Below are 14,201 nucleotides of genomic sequence, written 5' to 3'. Positions count from 1 at the left end.
CTGTTATGTTGAGCTGTAGGGGACTCAGGTCAACAATTTCTGACATTGCCAGTCAAGCGGAAGACCCAATACTACTATGGGCTACTGGACTCTTTTAGAATATTTTTCTGAGTTAACACACCTATAATATTCAAATAACGGAACTTAAAAAAAAAAGGTATACAGATAAATGTCCATTTTGTATCTGTGTATTCAAAATGGTTAGGATAGATATATAGTTACATTCTCTTAATGAATAGAGGGATTTGTTGTAATAGTGTTTGTAAATAGGATATCATGTCCGGATCTTGTATAGCAATTAACCACTAGGAAGAATGTATGCAATGTGCTAATTATTGAAACTGTCCTACCAATTTGGTTTGAAACTGTCTCATTGCTGTTTGTTTCTCAATAAAATTATGGGGAAAAAAAGAAACCATGTAAATAGTGAATATGTGAATAAAACAAGAATACCAAAAAAAAAAAAAAAAACAACAGTGATAAGTGGAAGTCAAAGCTTTATGAGTGTTTGTCTGCCATAATTGTCTTTCTTCACTATTATTTCCTCTAAGTGACATATATTCTTCATATTCGTATCTTCAGGGCTAGCAAGCAACAGGGTTCATAAGCATCTAAACAATACAGAGGAGACCTGCAGGCCAGTGCTTTACAACAATTCAGTAGGTGAGCCGCTTCCCCTTACCTTCTAAATTCCTTAAAATAAAATGTAAGTATACCCAGTTATGTGTGATACTTCACAAATGTCAATGATTAAAATATTTCATTGTATTTTAATACAAGAAGAAGAATTCAAGAGGACACAGGCTTCTCTGCCCAAGTATCTTTAGAAAAATCAGCCATCCCCAGGATTTGCAGACCAATAGCAGTTCATCCTTCTTGCAGTATGCACTGATTACTCCTCCCAAATAGCTGGAAGAACCAAAGCATTTCTAGGCCGCCTTTCTGTACAGCATGTCTTTGGAGTAGAGGCTGCCTGCTTAGCTTATAAGACATGGCTTCAGGGTAATGGACCAGCCCTGTCTCCATCTACCCTCCTCCCAAGTCAACTCATAAAATATTAATAATGTTTGTCTTTCATGTTTCCCCACCTTATTTTCTTTTACTATGTGTTCCTGACACATAATGAATACATTGATCATGGACAGTTTATATAGAGAGAGATATAGAACTTAGTCCTTTTTACTGCCCCTTCCTTATCCTCCCCATCTCCTCCACCTCCAGATCCCTTTCACATCTCCACAAAGTCTACCTCCCTGTTTCCTGCCACCTATCTTGCATTTTACTCTTTAAATTATTTATACTTTGGATTTTTTATATGAGAGAAACTGAAATATTTAATCTTCTGGGTCTGACCTCACTTAGCATTATGTATCACTGCACACCATTTTCCTGCAAATGACTCAAATGTATCCATTTTTATAGTAATGTGATATATCACATTTTATTTATCCGTTCTCCTGCTGATAGGCATATAGACTGCTTCCAAGATTTTGCTATTATGAGTTTTGCTGCTGTACAAGTGATATTCATATAGCACTATGATATGATGCCTTTGACTCTTTGAAGGAGACATGCAGAAGAAATATAGCTGAGTTAAATGAAATTTCTAGTTTCAGTTTTTTGAGGAATATTCATATTGATTTCCACAGAGATAGAGTGATTGTAGTAGTATATATGGCCACCAACAATATAGTTTGCTTTGTTTCCCACAACCTTAACCCACACTTTTTACTTTTTTGAGTTCTTGATGATAGCCATTCTTTCTGGAGTAAGATAGAATCTCAGTGTGGTTTTGATTTGTATTCATTTAATTTACAAAAAAAGTTGCTGAACATGCGTTCATACATTTATTGGCCATTTGTACTTCAGAGGAGTGTCTATTCATTTTTATGTCTATTCATTTTAATTTCTCATTTTGATATGGTCCCATTTATTGTTTGTTGGCACTACTTCTCACACATTTGAGGTTCTGTTCAGAAAGTCCTTGCACCTGCAAGCAGGCTCAGGGGCCGGGGGTTCAATCCCCATGCCTGCGGTGCCGGCCCTGCCCCTAGGGTGCACTGAAAAAGTGATTGAGACTGGGCGTGGTGGTGTGCGCCTGTCATCCCAGCTCTTGGGAAGCTGTAAACAGGTGGATCACTATGAGTCCAATCTAGTAGTAAGACCTTGAACACCCTGTAGACCCTTCCCTAAAAATACAGAAAAAAGAAAAACAGAAAGTTCTTGCCTATGCTTATATCTTCAAGAATTTTACTTATTTTATTTTTCAACTGATTGTTTCTGTTTTGATATCAATGTGTCTGACCCGTTTTTATTTGATTTTAGTGCAGGTTGATAGATATGGATCCAGATTCATTCTTCTGCATATGGCAACTCAGTATCCCAGCCTCAGTGGTTAAAGAGGCTAAGTTTTCTTCCTTTGTTGAAGATTAGATGGCTGAAGAGCCTGGAGTTTTTTTTTGTTTGTTTTTTTTTTTCTGTATCCTCAGTTTGCTCCACAGATCAACACGTCTCTTTTTGCTCAAGAACAATCCTGTTTTTATGATACTAGCTTTGTGGTATAACTTAAAATGCAGGATTGTGATGTCTTTTGCTTTGCTCTTGTTGCTCAGGGTTGTATTTGGCTATTTGAGATGTCTTCTGGTTCCATAAAAATTTCAAGATTGATTTTTTTAGTTTTGTGAAGAATACTCTTGGCACTCTGGCTACAGCTGCATGAAATCTGTATATAATTTCTGGTAGCATGACCATTTTTCAATACTGATTCTGTTTTTATAAGAACAAAGGTTATCTTTCCATTTTCTAATGCCCACCTTAATCTCTTAGAGTAGTGTACTATTCATTATAGAGGTCTTCAATTTCCTGGGTTGGGTTGATACCTAGGCATTTTTTTAAACTATTGTAAATGAGATCGTTTTCTTGATTTTTTTTTTCTCAATGCATTTATTGTTTGTGTACACCAACACTCAGGGTTTCAGTGTATTGCCTTTTATCCTACTTTGCTGAATTTATTTGCCCTAAGAGTCTTCTGGTGAAGTGATTTTGGTCTTCTATGTAAAGAATCATGTCATTTGTGGGCAATGATAGTTTGACTTCTGCCTTTCATATATATCTATATATCTATATCTATGTAGATATAGATATATAGATACATCTGGCTAAGATTTCAAGTCCTACATTGAACAGATGTGCTGAGAGTAGACACCTTATCTTATTCCTAGTTTTAGAGACAATGCTTTCAGTTCTTCCACAATTAATATAATATTGGCTCTAGGAATGTCATGAATAGCTTTTATTCATTTGAGATGTCTTTTTAATCTGTTTTCATCAGAGATTTCATCACAAATGGATGTTGAATTTTGTCAAAAGTTTTTTCTGCATCTATTCAGATAATCATGTATTTTTTCTCTTTTTTACTTTTGTTTATTACATTTATTGATTTATGTATGTTGAGCAATCCTCGCATCCTGGGATGAAGCTAACTGATCGTGATGTGTGATCTTTTTAATGATTTGTTGCAATCTGTCAGTATCTTGTTGAGGATTTTTGCACCTATGTTCATTAAGGAGATTGACCTATCGTTATGTGTTTGGTTTTTTGTGTTTTTTCTTTTGTTTGTTTGTTTGGTATCAGGGTAATACTAGCTTTAAGAAATGAATTTGTCAGTGCTCCTTCCCTTTCAATTTGAGTTAGATCTTTCCTGAAGTTCTGGTAGAATTATTAGGTTAGGTTGTGGGCTTTTCTTAGTTGTTAGTGTTTTTAGATCTGCCTCTATTTCATTTGCCTTTTTTTGGTCTATTATTTGTCATTTTCTCTCCTTTTGGGACAGGAGAATACTACATAGTTCAGGCTGGCCTTGAACTCACTAGTAGCCCAGGCTGGCCTCATATGCATGATGATTCTCCTGCCTCTGCTTTTTCAGTGCTATTATGCACCATATGCTACTATGCCTGGCCAGTTTTTAATCTCTTTTTGGTTCAATTTCAGGAATTCATATGTATCTAGGAATTTCTCAAATGTACCAATCTCCAATGTATTTGCAAAATTTCTGTGGTTTCTTTTGCTGTTGATTTCTAGTTTCATTCCAGTATAATCTGATAGCATTGATGGGATCATTTGAATTATTTTATATTTATGTCAGTATGCTTTATGGCCTATTTCAGAAAAAGTCCTATATGCTGCTGAGAAAACCAAAATGTTGCAGGAAGCTGCTGAAGCTAGAGAAAGATCACACCTGTGGGGCTGGATCAAGGCAGGTCCAAGAAAACAAGCATCTGAGGCAAGCCAGTGAATAAACTGTTCCAGTCCAAAAAGCACCAAGTGCCCAAGGCAAACCAAGTAATGGGTTGCTAGGCAGAAGGGCATTACGTGGCATCAACCTGCCAAATGTACAAATAAATGTGCTGTGGGGATTGAACAGTTTCCTTTCCTCCCATCTGGAGAGAGGGCTCCACTTGATCTTAGCTTTCTGTATCTTTTCTTCATTTCTTCACCTTGCAGCCCTTACAGGTCCTCACCCCAGAAAGTTTGAGAGCTGTGCTGGCCCAGGCAAAATGTGTATTGTGTGGTTAGATGAAATACTCAGCAAGTATCTATTAAGTCCATTTGCTTAATGGTGGGGTTTAACTGTAATATTTCTTTGTTGATTTTTTTTTCTGTCTGGATGCCCTATTTGTGAGAGTAGGGTATTGAAGTTTCTTGCTATAATTGCATTGTCTATCTGTCCTTTTTGTCTAGTAGTTTTTGTTTTGTTTTGTTGTTGTTGATACAGGATCTCACTACACAGGTCAGATTCATAGTAATCCTCCTGTCTCAGCCTCCCCAGTCCTGGGATTACAGGGTGCACCACCACATCCAGTTTCAGTAGCCAGCATGGTGTGCCTGGGGCTTCAGGGTAGGCATGGCCTACAGTACTAGGGACTGAATTCAGGACTTTGTGCGTGCCAGAAAGGTGCTTAGACTGATGAGTTATTGCCCTAGTCCTAGTTTTTGTTTTATAAAATTGGGTGCACTAATATTCAGTTCTAAAAATGTAAAATTATGACCTCCTTCTCTTGAATTGTTCCCTTTACTAATATGTAGTGGCTTTGTCTCTTGTGATCATTTTTGGCTGTAAGTCTATTGTTTCTGAAAATGTAGCAGCTCTTGCTTGGTTTCTAGTTCTGTTTCTTTGAAGTATCATTTCCCATCCTTTTATTCTTAGTGTGTCTGCTTTATTTTGGATGGGGTATGCCTCTTCCAGGCTGGATTGGATTTTATTTTATGGTCCAATCTACTAGTCTGTCTTTTGATTGGAGAGTGAAGACCACTGATATGCAAAGTTATTACTGTAATGTGTCATAGTGTTATTTTTCCAGTGCTGCTTCTTTCATTTTTTCCTCTGTTTAACTACTCTCCCTGCTAGATCTATACTTTCTTTTGGTACTCGTGGTCTCCTTCGGTCTAAGATTCCCTTAAGTACTTTTGTAATGCTAGTTTAGTGGTCATATACTTCTTTAGGGTTTCTTTGCCATGGAAAGTTTTCACTTCTTGTCAATTTTGAAGGCTATTTTTACAAGATACAGAATTATTTTCTTCTAAGACCTGAAAAATTTTGCTCCACTGTCCCATGACTTTAGGGCTTGTCTGGAGAAATTCACAGTTATTTGGATAGGTTACTTGCTGCTTGTGTTGGTGGAGAGGTTCTTTTCTGGCTGTGCCTACTTGAGGTTCTATATGTCTTATACTTGAAAATTGAATTCTCTCGCTAGGTTTAATAACATGCCTTGATTTCAGTGAATACAACTTGTTGAGTAATCTTCCAATTTTTCTCTTTTTATTTATTTTTTATTAGTGCATCTTTGCAGTATATGAGGTTTCATTCTTTTGGAGAGTTGGTACATACATGTAGCACATCTTAACTCTTTTTTCATCTCTCTTTCCCCTTTCCTTCTCCCTCTCTCCATCTCTTTTGCTGTTGGTTTCTAGTTTCGTTCCAGGATAATCTGATAGTATCGATGGGATCATTTGAACTATTTTATATTTATGTCAGTATGCTTTATGGCCTATTTCAGAAAAAGTCCTATATGCTGCTGAGAAAAACAAAATGTTGGAAAGCGTTCCCATTTGGGAATGATGTATTTCCCTAATTCTTATTATCTATATTTTATTTTCCTCTTTATTTGTAATTTAGATTTCTTATATAAAAGAAACCATGAAATGTTTAAGTTTGTGTGTCTGATTATTTCACTTTAGTCTCAAGGTTCATCCATTTTTCTACAAACGACTCAAGTTAATCTTTATGAGTAGTACTCCATTGTGTACAAATGCCACATTTTCTTTACCCATTAATCTCTGTGTGGGGGGGAGGGTACCAGGGATCGAACTCAGGACTTGCACTTGCCAGGCAGGTGTTTATGCCACTGAGCTATCTCCTGGGCCATTAATCTGTTGACATAAGCTGCTTCCAAGATTTAACCATTTTGAATTGTGGTGCTAGGAGATTTTCTTTTGCTTTGATGTAGCAGCTGTTGGATCCAGCTTTCATGGTGTCTTACTGTTTTTTGGATATCATTAGATACATAATCTACTACATCAACTTTCTCTTCAAGCCCTGACGCTTTGTCAAATCTGCTACCCATGCCTTCCATTGATATCTTTATATCCTGGATATTTTTCTTGATTTATTTTCATAATTTCTAATTCTTTGCCAAAATGGACATTCATATCTTGTATGATCTTATTTAGCTACACCAGATTTTTTTTAACTAATAAACATTTTATTATTAAATATTTTGTCTCACAAAGCATCTTATAAATTTGCTTTTATGTTTCTTGTTTGATCTTTTCATACATTTTGACCATTTGCTTTTTAATTTTTTTCCTTTAATGTTCTCCACTTCAGAGGCCATGAGATCAGCTTTTAGGGAGTTAAGTGTTTTTGGAGGCATCTTCTTGTTTCCCTTCTTATGCTTTCACTGTTTTTGTATAGCAGATTGAAGATCAATTAGGGGAAAGAAACTCTATGGCTACTGTGGTGATCAATTAGTTAGAGTCTGTCCTCCTATATTGTGATCTTGTGTTTGATTATAGTTTGGTGTTTATGCCACTCCTCAAGTGACCCAGGTAATGAAGTCAGCTCCATTTTCTGTGCTGCAAGTAGACAACAATTACTGGTTACACTGGCATCTCCGGAACCAAATATATATCAGTCTTAAAGCTTGTTTTGACAATTTCACATTTTTTCCTCTTTCAGTAGCTCGGAAAGCCAATGGATCAAGGCTGATGATAAGCAGGGTGGGATGTAGGGAATTTGAGTGAGGAAGAAGAAAAGAAAGAAAATAGTTCAGAAATAAGAGAAGACAGAAAACAGGAAATAAAAGTAAGGAGATAGAACTTTGCAATTATATTTTTGTATGCAGAATGCAGAGGTTGGAAAGGCTTTAAGAGTTTGTCTTTGGGGACTAGGGAAAGAAAGAAGAGGGAGAAAAATATGACTGGAGATTGGGGAAAGCCTTGTGTTTGAGCCCTCTGTACACAATTTTTGCTGGGCTTACTCTACTCTGATCATAAAGCACTAATTAATTCTTATTCTCTGCTATATATTTCAGTTACAAAAGCCCAGAATCCTTTCCAGGTCAATAGGATTCTGTTAGCCTTTAGTCGTGCTCCTGTGTGTGACTAGCCAGAGGTTTTGTCCTCAGTTAGTTCCAGGTGGAGGGTGGGGCTGGTCAAACACTTCATCTAGCAAATTTCTGTGTGAGGATTCTTTGTTCCCAGCCTCTTTCTCTATGTGTCAATTCCTGTTGCTGTTTACTTCTGTTTTCTCTACACCTCTGCAGGTGGCCAGGCTGTGAAACTCACTCTCAGTTAGGCCTTTTACAAGTTCTCTGTACACCTGGCTCATAGGGTACCTATCCAGCCGGGGGTTGAGTGGTGCCTAGAGCTTGGTAGGGAAGATCCCTTCTGCATGGAGCTCAGCAAAGTCAAGCAACCACTGGCATGCTGCTCACCTGGGCTTCTAGTGGGTCGTTCTTTGGGGTCAGAGTGATTGATCTCAGTATGTGCTGGACACTTTGGCATTTGGAAAGCTAAGCAGTGGAAAGGGCAGATAATTTTATGGGATTTGAAGTGTAGGAATGTGGGAATGTGTCCACTATTCTAGAAGCACAACTCTAAGGTCTCTTCTCCATCCTTGCATCGCACGTCCCTGCCTGTTTCTCAGTCCCTATCCAGAACCAAGGCCTTGCTTTTTTCATTTTCAAGGACTTGTTGGTTCCAGCTGAATGGTCACCTTCTAATTCATTTTCTGGCCCCTCCCTCCCTCCTTTAGAGGTCTCTTTCCTGCAAATATTTTGGTTGTTGGGCCCCATCTCCCCTGTTGGAAGAGAGCTCGTCAACACCACCTAGGGCTGATTTCCACTCCCAGAGTTTAAAGTGCCACACTCAGGTGTCGACCGCTGCTGCCAGAGGCCCTGGATTTCAGTGGACTTCTTCCTTCTTCCCACAGCTTTGTCCTTCCAAGGGTTACTTTACTAGCTGTAGCTGAGCTATGAGTAGTCTCAAAGCTAAGAAAAGACCCTGCTTTGTCTTATAGACAGAATATTGTCGGCTGTGTTTCTCATTTAAATTGCCCTTGTTACTTGCCTTTTCCACCACCAGCACCATAAACAGCAATTAGCAGGACCTAGATCTTGGCAAGTGATCTCTAAGCATCTCATGAATACTACTAGTTCTAATCCATCTTCCTTCATCTTAAATAAAATAGCAATAAAACTCTGTAGAAAACTCTGTTCTAAATTGTATGAAACATGCTAGTGTTTTTTGTTTGTTTGGCTGGTTGGTTTTGGTTTTGGTTTTATGTGTGTGTGTGTGTATGTGTGTGTGTGTGTGTGTGTGTGTGTGTGTGTATTAGGGAAGGGTCTACAGTGGAAACATACTAGTTTTTAAAAATAGTTGAACTGTGCAAATATTTAAGCAATGTCCTCTACTATTTTTCCTCCCCCTTTCCTCCTCCCTTTAAGAGTGTCACACCCCCAAGTCAGTCCTATATTGATTTCTGAAACAATGTCTGCCAAATTTCTTCTTTGCCCAGTCCCAAGGTTCTTCTGGAGCCTAATTATAAGAGATGAATGATTTAAATGCAACTGATGGTAGAAGTAAAAATTCACTCCAAACTAAGGTGATGTTCTTCGTGATTATGCAGAAAGTAAACTTGAATTCTGGTGACAGATTTGCTCCAGAAATCTCAGATATTTCAACCAGCCACCCATCTGGAGGGAAATTCAGAGACGAGGGATCAAATGTTAAGCTTTCCTCAATCCTTTGAATATGAAACTTGGCTATGAACTATTGATTCCCGTTGCACTTTCTTGATAACTTAAAAGAAGGGTCTCCGCATAGAGGATGAGACTTGGCATTTCTCCAGGTCGCAGTGAGCTCTGGCAAAGTAAGGAGCCTCTACCTCAGCCAGAAAAATGCAGTCACTAAGCCCGGGGAGAAACAATGGGAAATATTACAATTGTAGCTACAAGTACAAATGAATCCTCTAAAAGAAGAAATAGAAACATAAAAATTATTTTTGTTCACACAAAGATAGGAAAAGGCGCTAGAAGCTTTGAGCATCCAGAATCCATTGGTACTGTTTTTAGAATTATATTTTTAATAATTCTAAAGTGTTGTCCATATTTTGCAATCATGCAAATTTGATCAAAATAGCCTCTTTTTTTTTTCAGTACTGGGGATTGAATTCAGAACCCTGCACTTGCCAGACAGGCGCTTATTCTACTGAGCTATCTCCCCAGCCCCAAAATAGCCTCTTGTAGACTTCTAATGTCATCAAGCACCACATTAATTAACCTGAAGAGTATCAGAGAGACAAAATACATTCTGTATCTCTTCCAAAGTTACAAGTAGATTGAGTCAGGTACCAGTAGGAACGAGAAAACATAAAGTAAATCAGGGACTGGACCCAATGAAACTGCAGTAAGAATAGGAATGTGATTTTTTTTTTTTTTTCCAGCAGTATCTATGCTAAAAGACATAGTACTTAAGCAGACCAGCCTGTTGTGGGAGCAGTACTGCTCCAGAGAAGGAAAAGTGATGGCATAAAACAATGAGGAATTAAAAATGGCTCCTCATGCATGTGCATAAAGAGGAACTAATAGAGATAATATATTTAGACTTTCATAAAACTTTTGACAAGTTCACATCCAGATGACTCACCTAGGATTGGAAGGGCTGCTTTGTTCTGCATTGAGAGCTGTCTCAAAAATCACAAATCATGTCTGATTGATTGATAACAGTCTGATTACTGGTATTCCTTCAGCCTCTTTTGCCCTGTGATCATATTTCACCCAAGAACCAGAGTGATCTTTCAGGTATGCAAAACTAACTGTTTAATGCTTTCAATGTTTCAATGTTTCTCACTGAAATTACACTGGTTTCTCTTTATGTGACAAGGGCCATGTGATCTGGCAGCTGCTCTTTATTACTATTGTAGTTTTGGGGTTTGCAAGGGAAACAATTTAATACAGGACACATAATTTATAGGATTATTTTATAATAGTCACCCAAATAGTCAAATACAAATGAGTTCAGGAAATCTGTCCACAGACTAAAGACCCTAAGAGTCCAGCTGAGGTCCTGGATTCCATAAGAATGTCCTTCCTGCATGAGCTCAGGTGAAGACCTAGCGCCCAACTGGTGTCCAACTGGGGGCTTAGAGTCCATGACAACATCACATGAAAGTCTGTTTTACAGATCTGTGTTCAGAAGGCTCAAAGGTCAGTGGTGGAAGCTAGAAAGTCTGTGCCAGTGAGATGAAAGATATGCCAGCAGGCTGAGACTCCTGCACTGGAGCCAGGAAGCCAAGTTCAAAGTAAGGACCAGAGCCCCCCTTCCCCCCAGATTACCACAGCCATCCTCAGTGACAAGGTCTCAGGCTCCTCCAACAATGAGAACAGCTGAGTTCATATCAGGAAAGGCAGTCTGACAAGCTTCTCCGACAGCACCAATTCTTCTTCTCTAGTTCTTGTTTTAATGTTGTTGGCAACAGTCTTCAGGTGGGCCCTCTGCACCCAGTCCCACACTGATTCAGTTCAGCTGTGTGTTACATGTTGCCTATCAGTTGTGAATCCATCACAATTACACCTCTCTCTCTCTCTCTCTCTCTCTCTCTCTCTCTCTCTCTCTCTCGGTGCTCAGCACTACCAGTGTGGGCTTCAGTGACCAGAGCTAGCAGCATCAGCTAGACAGATGGCAGCATTTGGAGCTCAGACAAGGTAGCAATTGGTGTCCTCATCAGACTACTTGGTGTGATTTGTGACATAGTTGTTGACTACTATTAAAAAAAAAACCCCACTTTTAAAATTGATTACATTCTCTAGAATATGCCTATCAATAATTTTCAATGTTTAAAAATGTTTTAGAAGCTCCTACTATACAACAATATCCCTGGGTAAACCTTCTTTCAATTAGGCATTAAAGATAAAATATAAGTATTTTTCCTATTAATAAGATGTATTATCAATCCTAAAGAAAGACTGATCTTTAATTTATGTTGCTTAATCCTTAAAATCATTACAAAAAGATACTACATCAGAAAAAAGAATCAGTGAATTTGAACAAGCATATAACAAACCTTAAGTTGACAAAAATAAATGAAAAAATGTTAACTGAATAACAAATGAAATGCAAATTTAAAACATTTCGTCGTGTTAAAAGTAATCATAGTAAACACTAAGACTGTATGTCACTGCTCGCAATCTTTTATGAGTAATAAACAATACTGGAAGTATCTACCAGGAAGATACAGTAACTGAAGCACAGAGAATTTAACTATTTACTAGGTCACTTTGCTGGTAAGTGGCAAAACAGGGAAACAAAGGCAAAGAATCTGACTTCAGATATTGGTGCTAACCATTATGCTCTGTTGCATCACTGAAAATGATAGGAAGTAGGCCCCTTATTCATTGCTTGGGAACACAAAGTTACAAAATCTGTATACAAATGTGATAGAAGAGTTACTACATGGAGTAGTGACCATGACAAATCACTGAAGCCCAAAAATTGCAAGTCATCTTACACAGTGGATCTCATTTTGTTGAAAGAAAAAATATGCACAGAAGTGAGGGAAAACATTTTAAAAGAATAGGTACCAAAATGTCATCCCTATCCCTGTGTGATGAAATTGGAATTGATTTTTATTTTATTCTCTTAAGATTTTATTATAATAGACATATACAGTCACATACAAAGAAAAATCACACTAAAGTTAGCTTAAAAGGAAGGCTGAAGGTCGAAGTAAAATTCCAATTATGCCCTGTAGTGTAATTAATATAAAATAATACAATTCTTTGAGATCTGGGGAACAATTTAAGAACAATGCCCATTAAAAGTGGTACTGGAGGGAAGTATAGTTAGTTATCGTAATTATATGGGCAGTGGAAAGTTAGGAAACAGGAATCACGTGGGGATGAAGGGCACATGACTCAGTCAAGGTTCAATGAGGTGAGATAACTGAAAATCCAAACTGACTTAAAGCTCCATTTTGCAGAAAATCATATCTCTGTAGCATTCTGCCACTGCATACAGCTACTTCATATGTCTACTGCCATGGCCACTTTGAATTGCTATTTCTCATACATTCTATTATTTCTGCCCCCAAGTTTATGTTCTTTCATACATTAGGCTTGACATTACTTCAGTGCCTCGGTCTGAGATAGCAGAAAGTAGAAGGCAATCTATCTAATGTTGGGATCTATCCACATCAATGATATTTGGGTCCAGTGGTCTTCAGCATGTCAGGATGGCCCCTCAAGGAAGTGGGCCAGTTGTTCCCTTTCCTATCTTTCCTTTTAAGAGACACATCCCCTTATGACTGAGCCTCTGGACTCCGAAAGCAACACATACACTACTAGGGCACATTGCTGTGGTGACTCATAAAGCCACTAGTTTTGAATGCAACCCACAGAGGGCTGTGCAGATCCAAACTGCAAAGCAAACAGATAGCACTTTGGTCATGTAACACAGTAGGACCGATACTCTAGATATTTGTGGTAAATTGGGATGCTGTTTGGAGTCTCTGTAGGACCCAGGGACCCCTAAGGTACTAAATCAAGGCTATGCCTTCTACAGCAGAGAACAATTTACTATCCCCAAAGCAGCTTAGTACCAACCATGGGATAATGTGACCATTCAACCAGAGCTGCCCATCATGATCTGTGTAACTTCAGAAGCACTGAGTCATATTGTCAAGGGAAAATGGTGCCTCTCAGCCCATTAAAAGATTGGCTATGGTACCAGACTAGGGACAATGTCCTGCAGAGTTAAGATGCAGTTAACTATGAGGTAAATTCATTGAATCAAAGCCATAAACATTGTGCTATGCCCCAGTGGCTATAACTCAAGAGGAAGTAAGACTGGGCCCTTCTGCCAACCTAGTGACTAATGTGTGAAATAAATGCCTCCCTTCTCTACAAATTTAGGCTCTATGAGTAAGTCCTGATTCACACTGTGGGGTATGGGGAGGAAATTATACCAAAGAAACACAATAATCTATAGCTATAGCTCTTCATCATTCTGGGCATTTGTGTGTGGCAAACAGTAGACAAAAAGACTTTCAAAAGTGGCAGCATTGTTACTGGTTACAAGGAGTAAGTTTTATAGCTACACAATGTGTACTAGAAGAAACATATGGGCCCAAGGATTCATTGGAGCATCTTGGTACCATGTCCAGGGTAACTGTAAGCAGGCAATGGCTGCAATGGAGATCTGTTCATTTCTACAGTAAGAAATGATTGTGGTGACGTCATTCAGAAGCCACACAGTCCTGCTGAAGTCATGGCTGAGTTACATATAGGAAGTATGGTTGGGTAGATGGTGCTATCATATATGATCTCCTTACCAGTTCTAACAGTGTAGACTATAACTTGTTCCACCAACTTCCTCTACTGGGTGTTATGTAGAGATTGTACATAGCCATAACCTTGAAGGATGTATTATGGATTAGACTCAATGCTTCTACAGATTCAAATAATAGAGGACATGAAGAAAACATAATTTTGTCGTGTCCTTCTTCCATGATGTAAGAACACATCCAGCCACTGTGAGGCGGGCCCTCAGTAGTACAAGGGAATTCCATGAGAGGTCAATAACATACCCTGAAAAAGAATTGGGTTTCCTTTTTTCCAGTTTCTCTCTCTCTCTCTCTCTCTCTCTCT

This window comes from Octodon degus, unplaced genomic scaffold (assembly GCF_000260255.1).
Source record: "Octodon degus isolate 3935 unplaced genomic scaffold, OctDeg1.0 scaffold00053, whole genome shotgun sequence".
NCBI classification, from domain to species: domain Eukaryota; kingdom Metazoa; phylum Chordata; class Mammalia; order Rodentia; family Octodontidae; genus Octodon; species Octodon degus.
This window is presented reverse-complemented; position numbering follows the sequence as displayed.